Below are 16,325 nucleotides of genomic sequence, written 5' to 3'. Positions count from 1 at the left end.
TTAACTGAATGGGCTGTGGCAGTCGCCAGGGTCCACAGGGGCCCCTTGGCCGTTGGGAAACCATGGCAACAAATGTCTTGAAGATAAGAGAGAAGAACAGGTTAGACCAAATAAGGAGGAAACAAGACATGCCACATGTCCATTGGTCAGAGATAATGGTAGTAGCGCTAAGGCATGGGGAAAGTTTTAAGAAGGGTGTGCTCCCTGCAATTAACGCCATTTTGCCGCTCACCATGTTGGTGTCATGAAAAGCGTGCGAAACTGACCGGGGCTGTCGGAACACTTTCACAAGGGGACTTCAGTCAGGGTTGCCAAAACAAAGGCGACAAATGGTGCCCCGTGTGAGGATCGAACTCACGACTTTCAGATTATTCAGTTAACTACAGCAGGATGGTTGGATCTAGCTCAGGATGGTCAGCTCTCAGCCAGTTTACAAGATAATCCTGAATATTTTCTCTGTTTAGACAGGAGTTGATGAAGTTATAGGATGTTTCAGAGCAGAGCGAATCCTGTCTGCAGATGAATGGAAATAGACTTATGGCTGCACAACTCTTGCAAAATCCTCTGTGATATCCCCCAAAAGAAAAAGTGGAAGAAGCAGATATACAGTAAGAGATACCACATTAAAAAAAAAAAAAAAAAAAAGGGCCTAGCCACATGAAGTAGGCCTATGGAGAATTTACATACTTAAATACAAAGTGGTAATTTTGAAACCTTGCACATAATTGTGATTGAACTTATTTATTTATATATTTATTTGCCCTTAATTTGCTGATACTTAAAGATCTCCACAGAATTTCTCATTTTTGACAGGCTGACAGCAGAGCAATATCTTATAATGATAGAATTATTTAGGTTGGAGAAGACATTCAGGATCATCAAGTCCAACCATCAAATTCATAACTTTCTTGGTCTCTGTATAACATGCAAGCAACGAAGTTGTAACTTGTATAAGGTAACAAAGAAACAAGAGCCAGTGTCATGTTTTGCATCAGGATGGGAACAATCATGGCTATATGTACAGACTGGGGGAGAAGAGGCTGAGAGCAGCTCTGCATAAACGGGATTCTTGTTGACAGTAAGTTGAATATGAGCCAGCAGTAAGTCTTTGCAGCCCTAAGGGCCAACAATATCCTGGGATGCATCAGACCCAACCCTACCTCCCAGGTAAGGGGAGGGGTTGTCTTGCTGTGCTCCATGCTCTCATCCTCATTGCTCTCTATAACTTCCTGAAGGGAGGTTGTAATGAGCTGGGGGTCGGCCTCTTCTCTCATGTCATTAGTGATAGGACCAGGGGGAATGGTTTCAAGCTACGGCAGGGGAGATTCAGGCTGGACATGAGGAAGTATTACTTTTCAGAAAGTGTGGTCAGGCACTGGAATGGACTGCCCAGGGAGGTGGTGGAGTCACCGAGCCTGGGGGTGTTCAAGGAAAGGCTGGATGTTGTGTTGAGGGACATGGTTTAGTGGGAGTTATTGGGAATAGGTGAACGGTTGGACTGGATGATCTTTTAGGTCTTTTCCAACCTTGGTGATTCTATGATTCTATTCTATGCTGTGCAGCCTCACTTCCAGCACAGGGTATAGGTTTGGGCACCACAATGTAAGGAGATAAAACTATTAGAGAATATCCATAAGACAGGCTATGAAGATGGTGAAAGTTATAGAGGGCAAAAGTATATGAGGAGTGGCTGAGGTCCCTTGGTTAGTTCAGTCCGGAGGAGAAATCTGAGGGGAGGCCTCATGGTGGACTACAGCTTCTCATGAGGGGAGCAGAAGGGCAGTGCTGATCTCTGCTCTCTGGTGAAAGCAATAGAACCCAAGGGAATGGTATAGAGATGCAACAGAGGAGATTCCTTGGGGCTGCCTTCAGGGTATTTGTATGCTTTGTCCCCTCATCACTACTGTTAGGCATCAGAATAGCTGCACTCACAGTTAGCTGGGCACCTGAGGGTAGTGGAGACCCCTCAACTCTGCAGGGACATTATTGGCATCAAAAGGACCAGAGAAAGAGGGAGCTGGATACCTCATAGCTTGGCCAAGGGAAAGTCATTCAAGAAAAATGTCACTGAGGAGCCATTCCCAGGAAGGGGACCGTCAGCACCCCTGCCTTTCTTCCTTCAAAACTGGGATGACTTCAGGTCACAGGCCCCAGTGCCCAATACTGCCATTTTCTGGTGACCATGGGACACGGTTAGAATCTCATCACCATGACTTGATGTCACAAGCCCACCTCACTGCCTTCTGTATTGAGACTTACAAGTAAGGGAACCCTGCAGCCAGAAAGAACTCTAGTCACTGAACAATAAGCACCAATGGGAACCGATCTTCATGCTGGATACACTAGTGCTTTTTCTTCCAAGGAAGTAGTACAGATTCCCTTCCAAACAAGAAGTGATAAGGAGGCTCAGCATCATCAAGTACATGGAGAAGGACCTGCCTGAGAATAGCAGAGAACCCATGGAGGTAGATCCATAGCTGGATGAGAACTGATGGAATTGCGACTGTCTATCAGGGAGTGCAGTGACAGGACAAGAGGTAATAGTGTTAAATGAATAGAGAGTTGATTTAGATTAGATATAAGGAAGTAATTAATTTACTGTGAGACTGCTGAAGCACTGGAACAGAACAACCAGAGAAGCTGTGCATACTCCATCCCTGGAATTTTTCAAGGCCAGAGTGAACTGGGCTTTGAGCAACCTGATATACCTGATATATTGTAAGGTATTCCTGTCCATGGCAGAGGAGTTGGAAATAGGTGATCTTTAAGATTCTTTCCAATTCATGTCATTCTATAATTCTGTGCTCTCGTTTGCCAATTCTAACAACATTTTCAATGTCCTTGCTAAATTAGAGACTACAACTCTAAGCAGATTTTTGTAACATTCAAAATATCTTGGCATGTTACATAAGGCTGTAATGGAACAGGGAATTAAACTTAGGTCTTAAGAATCAACATTAACACTAGGTCTTAACATTTTGCTGATTTCTTTCTTTCTGTAGCTGATTCATTGTTATGGTTCAACCCAACAAGCGGCTAAACACACAGACTTTCTCTCACTCCTTTGCCTGCCAGGAGAATGGAAAAATAGGTAAAACTCGTAGGTTGAGATAACAAACTTCTTACTAAGACAGGAAAGGAATAGAGAAATAACAACAATTATAATACGTATATGCGTAATTACAAAACAAGTTATGCACAAAGCAATTGCTCAGCATCTGCTGACCAATGCCCAGCCACCCCTGAGCAGCATCTGTCCCCAGCCAACTTCCCTAAATATAATCATCATTTTTTCACATGATGTCATATGATATGGAATATCCCTTAAGTCAGTTTTGGTCAGCTGTCCTGGTTCTGCCCTCTCCCATCTCCTTGTATTCCCCAGTCCCTCACGAGCAGAATGGTAGGAGAAGCTTTCAGCTTTTCAAACTGAAACGTTCTTGGTTCTATTCACCACTGCTCAGCAACAGTTGACACCAGTGTGTTATCAACATTGTTTTTTTTTTCTCCTAAAACCAAAACAGCACCATACCAGAGTATGAAGAAAATCAACTCTTTCCCACCTGAAACCAGAACATTCATTAATATTTTCTTTTAAAACTTAAATAAATCTTCCACGAAGCTACCATAAGGTAATTTACCTTAAAGCTATAGGTAATAATAATAATTTTAAAAAAGGTAAAGGTAAAAGGTAAAAAAGGCAATATTAAATCACATAACAAAGCCCTTTAGGAAAACATCGCTATGAGAGTTTTTTTTCCAGTACAACTAATGTTCAGATGGATATGAGCAAAAGACAACTCATCTTTAAATTTTTGGTAGCACCTACCTCAAAGACTTATTTTCAGAAGGATAGAAAAAGGTAGCCATGTGTTTTCATGGTAGTTACATTTTTTTTCCCACCTCCTTTCCCTATAGATTACAAGCTATTCATATTGCCTATGTGACAATTCCTGATTATAATTTCCATAAATGGCAATTTCTTAGGGTCAGAATAATTGGTACATGCTCCTCTTGGTTCTCTGTGTATCAAATTTTGTAGATTTGAATTTACTGAATCTAGTTTTTTAGCTTACATCAAACAACGCCTTCAGTTTGATCTGTTGTATTACAAGACCTACAGAGATTTTCCTGAGATATACAGAAATTCCAAAACAGGAGTGCTTCAGTCAGTGGAAGTACTTAGCCAGCAATAGAACTGCAAGACTTCACCAGCTAATCTGAAATGTGTGCTAGATTTAGCTAAGTATATACCTAAGTAGTTGATTTATAATTCGGTGATAAAATTCTAGGAAATCCATACTTACGATTTGTTTTTCATTTACATTAATCCAAGTGCCTAAAATACTGTGTGCTGAATTATGTAAAAGATTTGGCCTGTCTGAGTAGAAAATGCTGAGTTTCACATTGTTATAACCAGTTGTGGGAAATCTAATCTTTTTCTGTGAGGGTACTGGAGTTCTGTGGAAAAAAGTGTACAGCAATAATAAAACTGCTGAAGTCGATCCCTGCCTCAAATGAAAAATGCTGTGTGGTGCCACCTACAGAGAAAAAAAATGTTCAAAGGAAAAACTAATTTCTCTTCTGTCATCCCTAACATGGCATTACATATTACAGACCAAGTATCTCAGTAGAGTCTAATCCAAAAACTTTAGCAATCTTTCTGCTCCTTGCACTGCGTTTTGGATTGGGACCCTGGAGATGTTCATTTTTGTGTGGATACTCCATTGATCTATGGATCTATAGATCACTCTAGTGGTCTATGGATCATTGTGACAGATTTATTCATTCAATTTCAAGTTACTCAGAGGCAGTACACGGAAAAGCACTACAGAATAAAAATGGAAAACAATTCTGTAATTGACTGAATACATTATGTGGTTGATGAGTTCAAGTTATAACGATTTTGTTTGAGACATTGTACATTTTCTTCACCAGACTCCACATTATCATTTACTTTTTAAATAGATATATTAATCTCAGTAAATTATTGAAATTTAAATGAATTTTTTTAAACGATGCATTTTACTATGCATCTGTTTTGTTTTTAACGATGTGCTACTGTGTCTTGAGTTTTACAGTAAATGGGTACTTTATATGAAGATCATCATAATAGCTTTTATTTAACCATTGTAATTACCTGTTGAATTCATTCTGATTTCACAGTGACGTAGGGAAAAATTTAAAGGTGCTAGATTACCAAATTTTGGCTGGAATAATGAATTTGATTTTTATATAGTATAGTTTTCTCATGATTTCAGCTTCTTAACTGGGTCAATCAGCAACTGTTCTATTCACAGTTCTTATGAAAAGAATGCCCAAGGAGGAAAGGCTTAAATATTTTTGTGTCAGAACTACAGTTTTGAGTGTAGAACTACCATTAAAATCACTTGATAATTCACACAAATTGTTAGATTTTTGAATTTCAAATGAAGAAAGTTTTCTCTTTGCCCGACTCTTTCTAGCATACATAAAGCACAAAGGAGATGTTACAGTTTTTTAAATTATTACTATTTCTTCTATTTTCTTGTGGAATTTAAGTTCTAGATACAGCCTTCTCGCCTCTTAGTGACTGAAACTTCTAAACTTGCATGACAGGCAATCATTTTTGTTTATAGATTACATGAAATAAAACTTTGCATGTTTAAATTCAGATGATTCAGAACTTAAATCAGTTCCAATAATTCAGTAAGACTCATCTCTCAGATGAGGCTTCCTCATTTTATTTAAGAAACAGAAGTTATACTAACACTTCTCTTATTGGTTTTCACAAAAAAAAAAAAAAAAAAAAAAAATCTATTGAATAACCTAAAGTAGAAGAGGGATAAATCTGATGCTTTGCAAAGGTACTTGTTGAAACTGGGGACTCAAAGCTGTGAAGTGAGGGAAAGTAAGAAGGTGCAGGTTTGGAAATATGAAGATATAATTTTTTTAAAAAAGAGAGAGTGATAAAAATGAATACTAACAGAAGAGACTGTTTAAAATTTGAGAGACATTTAGGCTTTTGTTCCATATCCCCACCACTGCCACAATTTAACATTTCCCAGATCCCAAGAATCCATGCAAAAATGTTCTCTTACCTTCAGAGTGTTCTTCCTCTATCATTAAGAGACCTATTAACCCAAACATGCTACATTGATATATCATGAAGAATTTATCCATTCACCATCCTTAGCTACAGTTGTTCCCTGAGAACTGTTGACTGAATTTCATTTGTGCCAAGTGAAAGGATCTTCTGTAGTGGAAACCTCCTCAATGCTTATAGACATGGAAGTAGATTAGCAAAGAATGGTTTTGATTTTCTTAAATGTGTTTATGTTCTGGATAGAAAGGGAATATTTCATGGTCTCCATAGTAACATTCTGAAAGAGTAGGCCAAGCAGGAAAGCCATGTTCATCCACCTATGCTTTTAATACAATTACACATTCCACATCACTGGCATGTAATATATGTATAGACACAGAGATGTGAAATCAAGTTGCGGGTAAGTTCATTTGGAAACCAAAATAAGACACACATACACACACACACACACACAAAACAAACAAACAAACAAACAAAAACCCATAGAATCACAGAATCACAGAATGGCCAGGGTTGGAAGGGACTCAAGGATCATGAATCTCCAACCCCCTTGCCACATGCAGAGCCATCACCCTCCACATTTAATACTAGACCAGGCTGCCCAGGCCCCATCCAATCTGGCCTTGAACACCTCTAGGGATGGGGCATCCACAGCTTCTCTGGATAGTGTGTTCCAGCACCTCACCACACCCTCTGACATACAACCTAAATCTTTCCTCCCTCAACTTAAAACCATTTCTCCTCATCCAGCAGTTATCAACCCTTGCAAAGAGTTGATTCCCCTCCTGTCTGTAGGCTCCCTTTAGGTATTGAAAGGCTGCAATGAGGTCACCCCGCAGTCTTCTTTTCTCCAGGCTGAACAAGCCCAGCTCCCTCAGTCTGTCTTCATAGGGAAGTTCTCCAGTCCCCCGATCATCTCTGTGGCCCTCCTCTGGACCCTCTCCAACAGCTCCCTGTCTTTCTTGTGCTGGGGGCTCCAGACCTGGACACTACTCCAGGTGGGGCCTCACAAGAGCAGAGTAGAGGGGGACAATCACTTACCTGTCACTGCTGGCCACTCCTCTAGAACCACTCTAGAACTGCTCAGGTAGATGATGAATATCTCATCAAGGCGAACAATGACAAGTAAGATGAATTAATTTGAAATGATATGATTTCACCAGTAATTTAACAATAACTGAGAAGTTTTAGAAGAATTTTCTTTTCTCCCATCTATTCCTTACCACTGGGTAACATATAGAATGAACCAATAAAACTTTAGAGAAAGAACTGAAGCAAAGATAATGCTAATTCCAATCAGCGTCTGTGCATTCACTTTTGCTTTGCAACTTTATGTTGTCAGTTGGCAGAATTTAGCTAGATCTTCTATGCTTGAAAGGGGTTCTGCAAAGTCACACTTTCAAATGCCTGTTCCTACATGGAGCTAATGCTTCGACAATCCCTGAGAGAGAAGATTTCTCTTCCTACCCTGTCTGCCAGGCTTCACACAGAATCTTTAATCCTGAGAGCAAATTTACCTCTGAGATTCCAAAATTTATCTTTGATTGTGGGTATGCAAGGATTTGGGATTGGGTTTTTTTTTTGATCAATTACCTCTGCAGAAACAAAAGCATCAGCAGTTTTGGTTTTTTTTTTTCCATTTCATTTACAACACTTTGAATGCTAAATCAGCCTAAAAATAAAAATAGTCAACTCATTATGGAAAAGCAGATGTTAAACTGCTGTTTAGAAAGCAAAGTGTCAAAATAAAGCTACAAGCTAAAAAAATAAAATGAAAAAAAAACAGGGATAGCCCCTTCTTGTTGTCGCCTAAGGGTCTCTAAGGTATTTCACAGAAAAGTCACCAGTTCCCAGCTCCAGAGTGCTGCCTTCTAAAGGATATCCTAAAGGAATGCTTTGTTGTGGGAAATGTTGGAGGCAGCTTATAACAACTTCCCTTCTGTACTTGATATACACTGGAAAAAAATGGAAGAGCTAGATACCAATCTAATAGCAAAAGCCAGATCTGCTTTTCTGAAAGACCTCTTAAAAATCCTCCTGATCAAGAGGAAAACTCCCTCTTTTTTAAAACATTATTTATCTAATAAAACTTACATTTTGGTAGGCACAGCCTGAAGGATTCACAATGTGAAAGTGCAAAAGCCAATGCAAACATACATACAACCATCTTACCTTCACCTCACCTCTCTTATTTTGCTTATTTTCTTTCTGACCACATTGGCTTCTGATGTCACAACTCTGAAGATGTGTTCACCATGCATTCATTCAATTAAATATGAAATCTTTGAATCATATTGAGTATTTCAGAGTCTGCACACATTATGATAATAATAGAGATGACAGACTTGTTACCAACTTATTTCTTCCCACATGCTAATATTAGGAGTTTTTGCTATCATAGATTCTTAACTGGTTCTATAACAAATAGACTATCACAACACTTATAAAAGCAACATTAATGAAATCTTGAATTCCCACGGTTAGTTTTGTTTAAGAATAAGTGTCACAATAAGACATGGTCTATTGTACTAACTCGAAAAATGTAGCATTTAAAGGTTTTTTATTCAAATATATTCCACAAGAGCTAGTACTCTTTAGCATAGAAATATTCGATATGCTCTGTAAAATAAAAATACAATAAATTCATATGCACTGCATGCGTACACCTTCAAGTACTCAAACATCTAAAACCTTACCTGTTTTGAACGGTTTTTTTGCTTCTAGTTTAGTGTTAAATTATGCTTCTGTTGTTATCTTTAACTTGCTCTAATAAATTTCATTATTTCTTCTAATTCTGAAAATATAATACTGAGCTGAGGTAACAAATTTGGAACAAAAGTTAATATTGGACAAAACGAGTTTGAGACATGGATAAGTATAAATTTATTTCTTTGATGTATGTGTAAATATGTATATTACAGAAATTATCAGAAACAGGATGCAAAAGGCAACTTTTATTACTTGAAGTGTACACTGTTGATGATAGTCTTAACAATTTTTAAAGTTACACTTTCTTTTTTATGATTTTTCTTTTAAGAAAGAATAGGCCATGTTTTAAAATCATATATGACATAGTTTTTTTGTTCTTTTTTGTTTCACAAGACTTCACTCAGTTCTTTCACTATGTAGACCTTTTTCATCAATGTCAATATGATAGCATCCCACCTTCTGAACTGTTGATTTCTATTGCTATACTGGATTCCTCTACAGGGTACAAAAAGGAGAAAACAATCAATTTTAATATTCAATATTCTTTCATACCGTTTGTGCAAAGACAATATATGTTCCAAAATGATGGAATTCATTCATTTATTTGTCATTAGTCTTACTCTTCCGATTCACATAAACACACACACAGTGCATCGCACTGAAATCTGTGTAGACAGTGCTGATTTAGAAAAGCTGCATTCCCACATAAAATGTATCTCAGCACATTGCTATAGAACATGAAGAGTGCTTGGTAGCCTCTACAAACTCATATTCCAGGGTTTCATACTGAGCGTAGACTGAATAGTTTTCTCAGCAGCTCTCTACTCATAGTTTCACTCAGATCAACAAAACTAAAAACACAGTGTGGCTAAGAATCATTTATTTCCATCTCAGAAGTGATTATTTTCATCAAAAATAATAATGCAAGAAAGCTCATTCTTCAGCCACAATATTTTCATAAAATATTGAGTTTGTACTAATTCTTGTTGTGAAAATAGTCAGGATTGAATAGCTCTGGCCAACAAATACTCAGTGAACTTTCTGGAAAAAGTTCAGAACTATGCATGGAAGTAGTATCTCTATTGAGATATCTCTAGATGATTTTCCTTCATAAATACCAGCATCGTGTCCATGCAGTGAATTAGAAGTCTAATTTTTCACTTTGAGAAGATTTATGGGTTCAAAATGGGAAGTTCTGTGGACAGTGGCTGTATTTGCTACTATTCAAATTTCCAGTTTTCAATAAATAACTATATGAAAAATGCTTATTTTTGAATATTTTATCTTTTAATTTATCTTTTATTCAAATAGTATACTTGTAGACAGCATGTGGTACTGTATTATTGTATTATTCTTATACAATAGACATTATATTCCTTCTCTCATTATAAATAGATAAAGAGGTAGACGTATTCACAGATGCACGAAAACATATAATGATTAACTGTCAAGATTCATTACCTATTGCTGATAAAGTCCAAACTTCACAGGAGAACTAAATGCCTGTTTCACTGCTCCATTATTGCATATCTCAGAACAATCAAACAGCTTTTCACAACTTAAAATGGTCAAAACCAAAACTGCAATTAACTATCAGCCCAGAAAGAACATGTCTGGTCAGAACATTAAATAAAAATAAAAATGTATAGTATTTGTTATAAGGTTCCTATTTTATTCTAATAACTGTTTTCATGAACCACCACAATTCACATTTTTTCATCAGCAGGAGTAAGCTTTTGGCTGGTAGTCCTTTCAGTGTAGTTCTGTGACTTCAGACCAATATCAAAACATTTTGCATTCATAACCTGCAGGCTTTTTATAGAAGTATTAGAAATTATATTAATTAAACAGTTCAAGTCTTTCTTCAATAGTACTTAACCTGAGTGAAGACAGAAAATATCATGTCAAGAAAAAGCCAAAGAATACATTCCAGGGAATACAGATGCAAGGGACATTAATACCTTCTGTGACGTGCTAGAAGCATTGAGATACAGACTGATGCTGTCCAACCTGACTTTAGACAAAATTATTTTGCTTATTTCAGCAAATGAAAAAGCCAATTTGATAGCATATTTCTATGAAAGCATTTATAATCTCAAAAAATTATTTTCAGTTATCCTTTTCCCACACTGGAGTGTTATATTGGAACTGAAGACTTAAAGGTCTTTCTAATAATTTCAATTCTTCTTTTAATCTCCTCTACATAACACCCTACAAACACTAGCAGAAAGTCTCATTCTATACTCCATTAATTTCAATTAAGTTACTCCTTATACATACTTCTGTGAGAGAGGGAAGTCTAGGGCTTGTGTGATCTGAAAGACAGAATAATGGCCTTTTAAAAAATCCTCAGGCAAATTAAGTATATTAGAGATATGCAGTACAAGAAATAATTCAGAATGTTGCATACCAAGATACTATATCAAGAATGTTACAATAAAGTTGTAAATAGCTTATTTTGGCACTTAATCAGTTAAAAACTGAGCTCACCCTCCTCCAACCCAAGAAACAACAAACAAACCAGAACTCACAAACCCCAGAAATCCCTTTTCCTAAAAGGAGATAGAAAATCTTCAGACATTTAAAACTTCTTTACAAAGAGCAATGTGCACAGAGAAGGTCTCTGGTAGAGTGAAAACACGTGCAAGTATAACAATCAAACAGAGTATCTGACAAATTTTAAGAAGCAGTCACTTTCTATGAGTCATTGTGCTTTATAATCTTTTCCTTCACATGCATCAAAAAAAGGTCTTGGAACTCTTGGATTAGTTAACTTAAAATTGTGTTCTAATGTTAATATTACTATGGAGAGCATGTTCCTTATACAAATTTACATAGTTGTCATTACCCCTTACCCATTCCCTAGTGCTGTCCTTTAAAGTATAATAGAACAAGAAGATTAATGGCAAAAAATATTTAACCAAAAATGTCTTTTCTGTTTTATCGAAATGATGAGAATTTAGCTCATCTCTTCAGTAGATGAATACACTGACATTTAAAATACACGCTTTGACACTTCACACACTTAAAATGGTTGAAATCACTTTGATTTATCTGAGAAACTCCCCTTGCTCAAAAACTTTTGTGAATTTTAGGTGACATCCATTTATGGCTTCTTTCTAAGACTAACTGAATTGAAAGAAGTTTCATCTGGAATTGCATCAAGCCCCTAGTTCAGGAGCTTTTCTCTTTTGACTAAGAAGAATTTTATAGCTCCCTTATGTTGGAAAGAAAGGATGTTTTCCAGTAAGCCTGAAAAGAACTCTTTACCCCTCACACAACATGGGCAATTACATTTGCATTTCTGTAGCTAAATGCAATCACCAGGCCAATTTTCTTTGTGGAGAACTTTGAATTTTTAACATAATAGGTTTACATACATTTTTCTCCTTGTTTTTTGATCATACTCTTTTCAAAGTGGAAGATAATATTCATGTCCCTCCTGTGATTTTTTTTTTCTTCTCCATGAGATCCCTGTGGTTATGGCCCTCTTCTGTGCTTTAAAGGATGACATTTGAATACACTCAATGAAGTACATTCACTTCTTCTAAATACTGATTTTATTTCCTAAAAAAAATCAGTAAGACTATTAAAGAAAAGCTCTAAATCACATATTTCTCTGACAGTGTCTGAAAGTTCAGACATATCTAAATACTCCTGAAAAGAAATGAGTCCTGTCACTCTGTGTATTATTTATTTTTTATTATCTATCATTTACATCTTTTATTGTTTATTTTTTATTTGCCATTCCTTCTAAAACAGATCGAAGGAGAAAATTAAACATTATTTTTGGTTTCCATGATATGAAGCTGGGACTGTCTCGAGTATGTTTTGTAAAATAAATAAAATAAAGCAGTTTAGCTATGAGATTAAAGATTATTACAGCTGTGTCTAAATGAAGTCATTTTAAGGTCATAGTTTAAATACCAGGTACTTGAATCATGTTTCAGTCTTACTTTAAGTGTTAAAAATCTTTACAATAAATTATCCCAGTAAATAAATTATTCATAACATATAGGTTTGTTGGTTGTTGTGGTTTTTTTTTTGTTGTTTTTTTTTTTTTTTTTTTTTCTATGTTCTTGGGAATCTTTCTCAGATTTGACTTTTGGCTACTGTCATATTCCTGGTCTTCTGACTGTGGCATATTATATGAAGAGAGGAATGAAAATCTGGTTTAATTAAATTGAAAAGGAGTCTATAGAAACTCTGCTCATAGTAAACGCATTGAGAACCTAATTAACATGAAAATAATCTATTTTCAGGATAAAATAGAGAATATCTTGTGAACCAAAACCATTATTTAGTTAAAATGCTGATTACAAGAGCATGATTTTTAAGATATCACACTTTTTATTTCCAGAGACCAAGAGTGGAGATTAGATCATATTAAATTGCATGAAATTGCTACAGTGTTCAGTGCTTTCTCCTGTGTTCAGAGTCTTTTAATCTCTGCTTATCCTTAAAGATAGTAATAATGAGAACTGTGATAATCATAAAACTTACTGTTTAAAGATGACACCTTCTTATTCAGTGCACTACTTTAGGGATTATATTTGCTCATTTTAATAACAAAAATATGTCTTTTCTTCTTTTCATTCCTTTTGGAATGGAATTTTTAAAACAGGAAAAATAGATATGTAATTTTATTATAAAATATTTATCATAAAAACTGTTAACCAAATTTTAGTTACAGAATTAGATTTACTAGTTACCATGCTTGCATTAGGAATAGAGATAAACAAGATCTCTTTAAAGTTGAATAAAGTACCTTAGTAAAACTAAAGTAAATCAGTGCAGATCTTTCTTATTGAAACACAGCTCAGAAAATAAATCTTCAGAATCTTCTATATTTCCTCCACATTTCATGGAAATGCATTTCTCACAATTCTGTATCTGAAAAGAATTTAGATCTTTCACAGTTTGAAGATGGAGTGACAGTGTATGATATCTTTTCATTGGAGTCAAACAAAGTATTAACTAATTTAAGCATGCATTTCCTGCCAAGAAAGTTTTGCAGTTAGCTTTCTCTTTGGAAGAGCTGCTGTAAAGAGAATTTGCTATCTATCTTGCACAATTCTATTCATTAAGCAACGTTAGCTCACTGAAACTTGATACTATTTAAAATGTATGAAAACAAAATTCTGTTTTTACATTGCTTTCATTTTTCCCATTTATATGGGTAAAGAAAACATGTTGCATTATTAAAATAAGTCATATATGGCTGAGAACAGAGAAAGTATGTCTTATCTATTCTTATTCTTGTGTTTGTACATTTGGATATTTACCACATTGGTGTCTGAGTGCTAAGAAGCATTTCAGAAACTTATCAGATCAGTTCAATTTGTTTGTGTTTTATCTTACAGTCAAGGGCTAAATACATCAATCTTACTTTGATATCAAGAATGCCTGTTGTTTTATTCTGTCACTTTTTTATCCTGTTATTATATATGTTCTGTGAGATATAAGGAGTGAGTCACCAGGAAGCATTTATTCCTTTCCCTCATTTAATCAGGTGGTTAATAATAGACTAGTTAAGTAGAACTGATGACATGTGTACATCCCAAGAGCCGTTTTCATGAATAAACTTTGAGGGAGGAAGACTGAATTTGAAAGAATATCTTGAAGACTCTGAGAAACAAAAGCTGTCCAGCATCTCTGTAAGAGGTCCTTTGAAATGTAGAGTAAATATAGCTGAAGGCCCTGAGTAAGTTTGTCAGGAAAAACAGTGACATGAAGGAGAAATAAGAATTTTGCAGAGTAAATAGTAGAAATGTTCCTTTCCTTTCTTTTCTCATCCATATTCTCTTTAAAATAAGCATAATAAGCATATTTATAAGCATTTATAAATAGAACAAATTATTATGTATTACACACATATACTACATGTGTCAATATATGCTAACACAGATGTATATATGTATGTGTACATAAAATCACCACTTTACATCAGCAGGGTAATCTAAAGACATTGGGCATTGAGACATTATAAAATTTCTTATGGTTCTTTATAACTCATCATAGAAGGTGCATGAACTTAAATGAGAGGTGCTGCTGCAGGGCTGAGGGGATGAAATGCCTTCTGCCACTAGTGTAAAACAGAAAGCACTCTAGCATGTTTCAGGGGAGTGCAAAGCATTCCTAGAAAAACAATTCCCAAAAGAGTGTATGATATTTTCTTTAAAATTATATAAGGATTTTTATTTTCTTTAGAAGACATGACATCTTGAAAACAAAATTTCCTGAGAGGCAGGGGCAGTTCTTCATTACTTGGTAGGCTCTTAAAATGAGAATACTTTCATTTTTCTAACTGAAAAAGTGGTAAGGACTAATCTCAGTTGCAAAATGTAGAATCTTTCTTCCTGACCTTTTTTCTTTCATGCAGATCATCCAGTGCTATCATGGCCCAATTACACTTTACTTGTGAGATCTGACAGAGATGACAAGATTACACCTTGAATTTTTTTCTCTAATTAGAATGTATCAAAGTATCCAGAGTCTTTTTGATTTCATAATTTGACTGATTATAAGTCTATATTTCTCTCTTACATCCCTTATAGAGTATGAGTGTGTCTCAGACAGGATGTTAAGTTTATAACCACAAGGTAAGTGGTTTCTACCGTAATGTTCACTGGCTTTTATTTTCTTCTGTTTTTTAAGGCTAGACTAAGCATTTTCAAAACTTCAGTTATAGTGAGTAGCTGAGCAATGTGGCTTTCTATTTTGTACAAAGATTGTGGGTGACCACTTTTTTTCAGATAGGACTGGATAATAACTTCTTATTTTTATATTACATTGAGATTTAAAGCAAAGAAAAATGAAATAAGACAAATCCTTGATTTTTTGCTGCACTTGAAATTTCAGAAACATCACTGAGGTATCTTCTGGTATTTGAACTTTTTTAAAGCAAATGGATAAACAAACACGGGCAAACAAAAAGCCTTTCTGTCATCACTTCATATATTCTTGATTTTACCTATACCCTTGCATATTAATAGACTGCTTGGGAAGATGATCGAGTCACCATCCCTCAACAGGTTTAAGAAACATTTAGATGTTGTACTAAGGGTCATGGTTAAGTGGGGAAATACTGGTGGGATGTAGATGGCTGGAACTAGATGATCTTAGGGGCCTTTTCCAACCTTGGTGATTCTATGATTCCTTTGAGGAATTCTCATGTTCTTGCCTATACCAAAATCATTGTAACTGAGTCATCCCAAAATGACTTTTTTGATTTAGAATGTTAAGGATTAATAGTGCAACTGATTACTAGTTGCTACACCAGGACAAAAAAAGTGGATAAGGCATTTTAAAAATAACATAACCAGAAATAATTTGAAATAATAGGGCAAGCAAATACATCAACATGTAGAATACCCAACAGTTCACTGAATATGCTTGGAGCAGCTTTTCCTTCTTGTTATCTTTGAAATTTGATTCAGTCATTTTTTTTCCTATTGATTAGAGAAATGTTGGCTCTTTCTTGACTCTGAACATTTGTAAAAAGGCACACAAGAAAGGAAAAATTAGCATG

Source organism: Centrocercus urophasianus, unplaced genomic scaffold (assembly GCF_019232065.1).
Source record: "Centrocercus urophasianus isolate 14NV4802_14NV808 unplaced genomic scaffold, USGS_Curo_1.0 seq_11, whole genome shotgun sequence".
NCBI classification, from domain to species: domain Eukaryota; kingdom Metazoa; phylum Chordata; class Aves; order Galliformes; family Phasianidae; genus Centrocercus; species Centrocercus urophasianus.
This window is presented reverse-complemented; position numbering follows the sequence as displayed.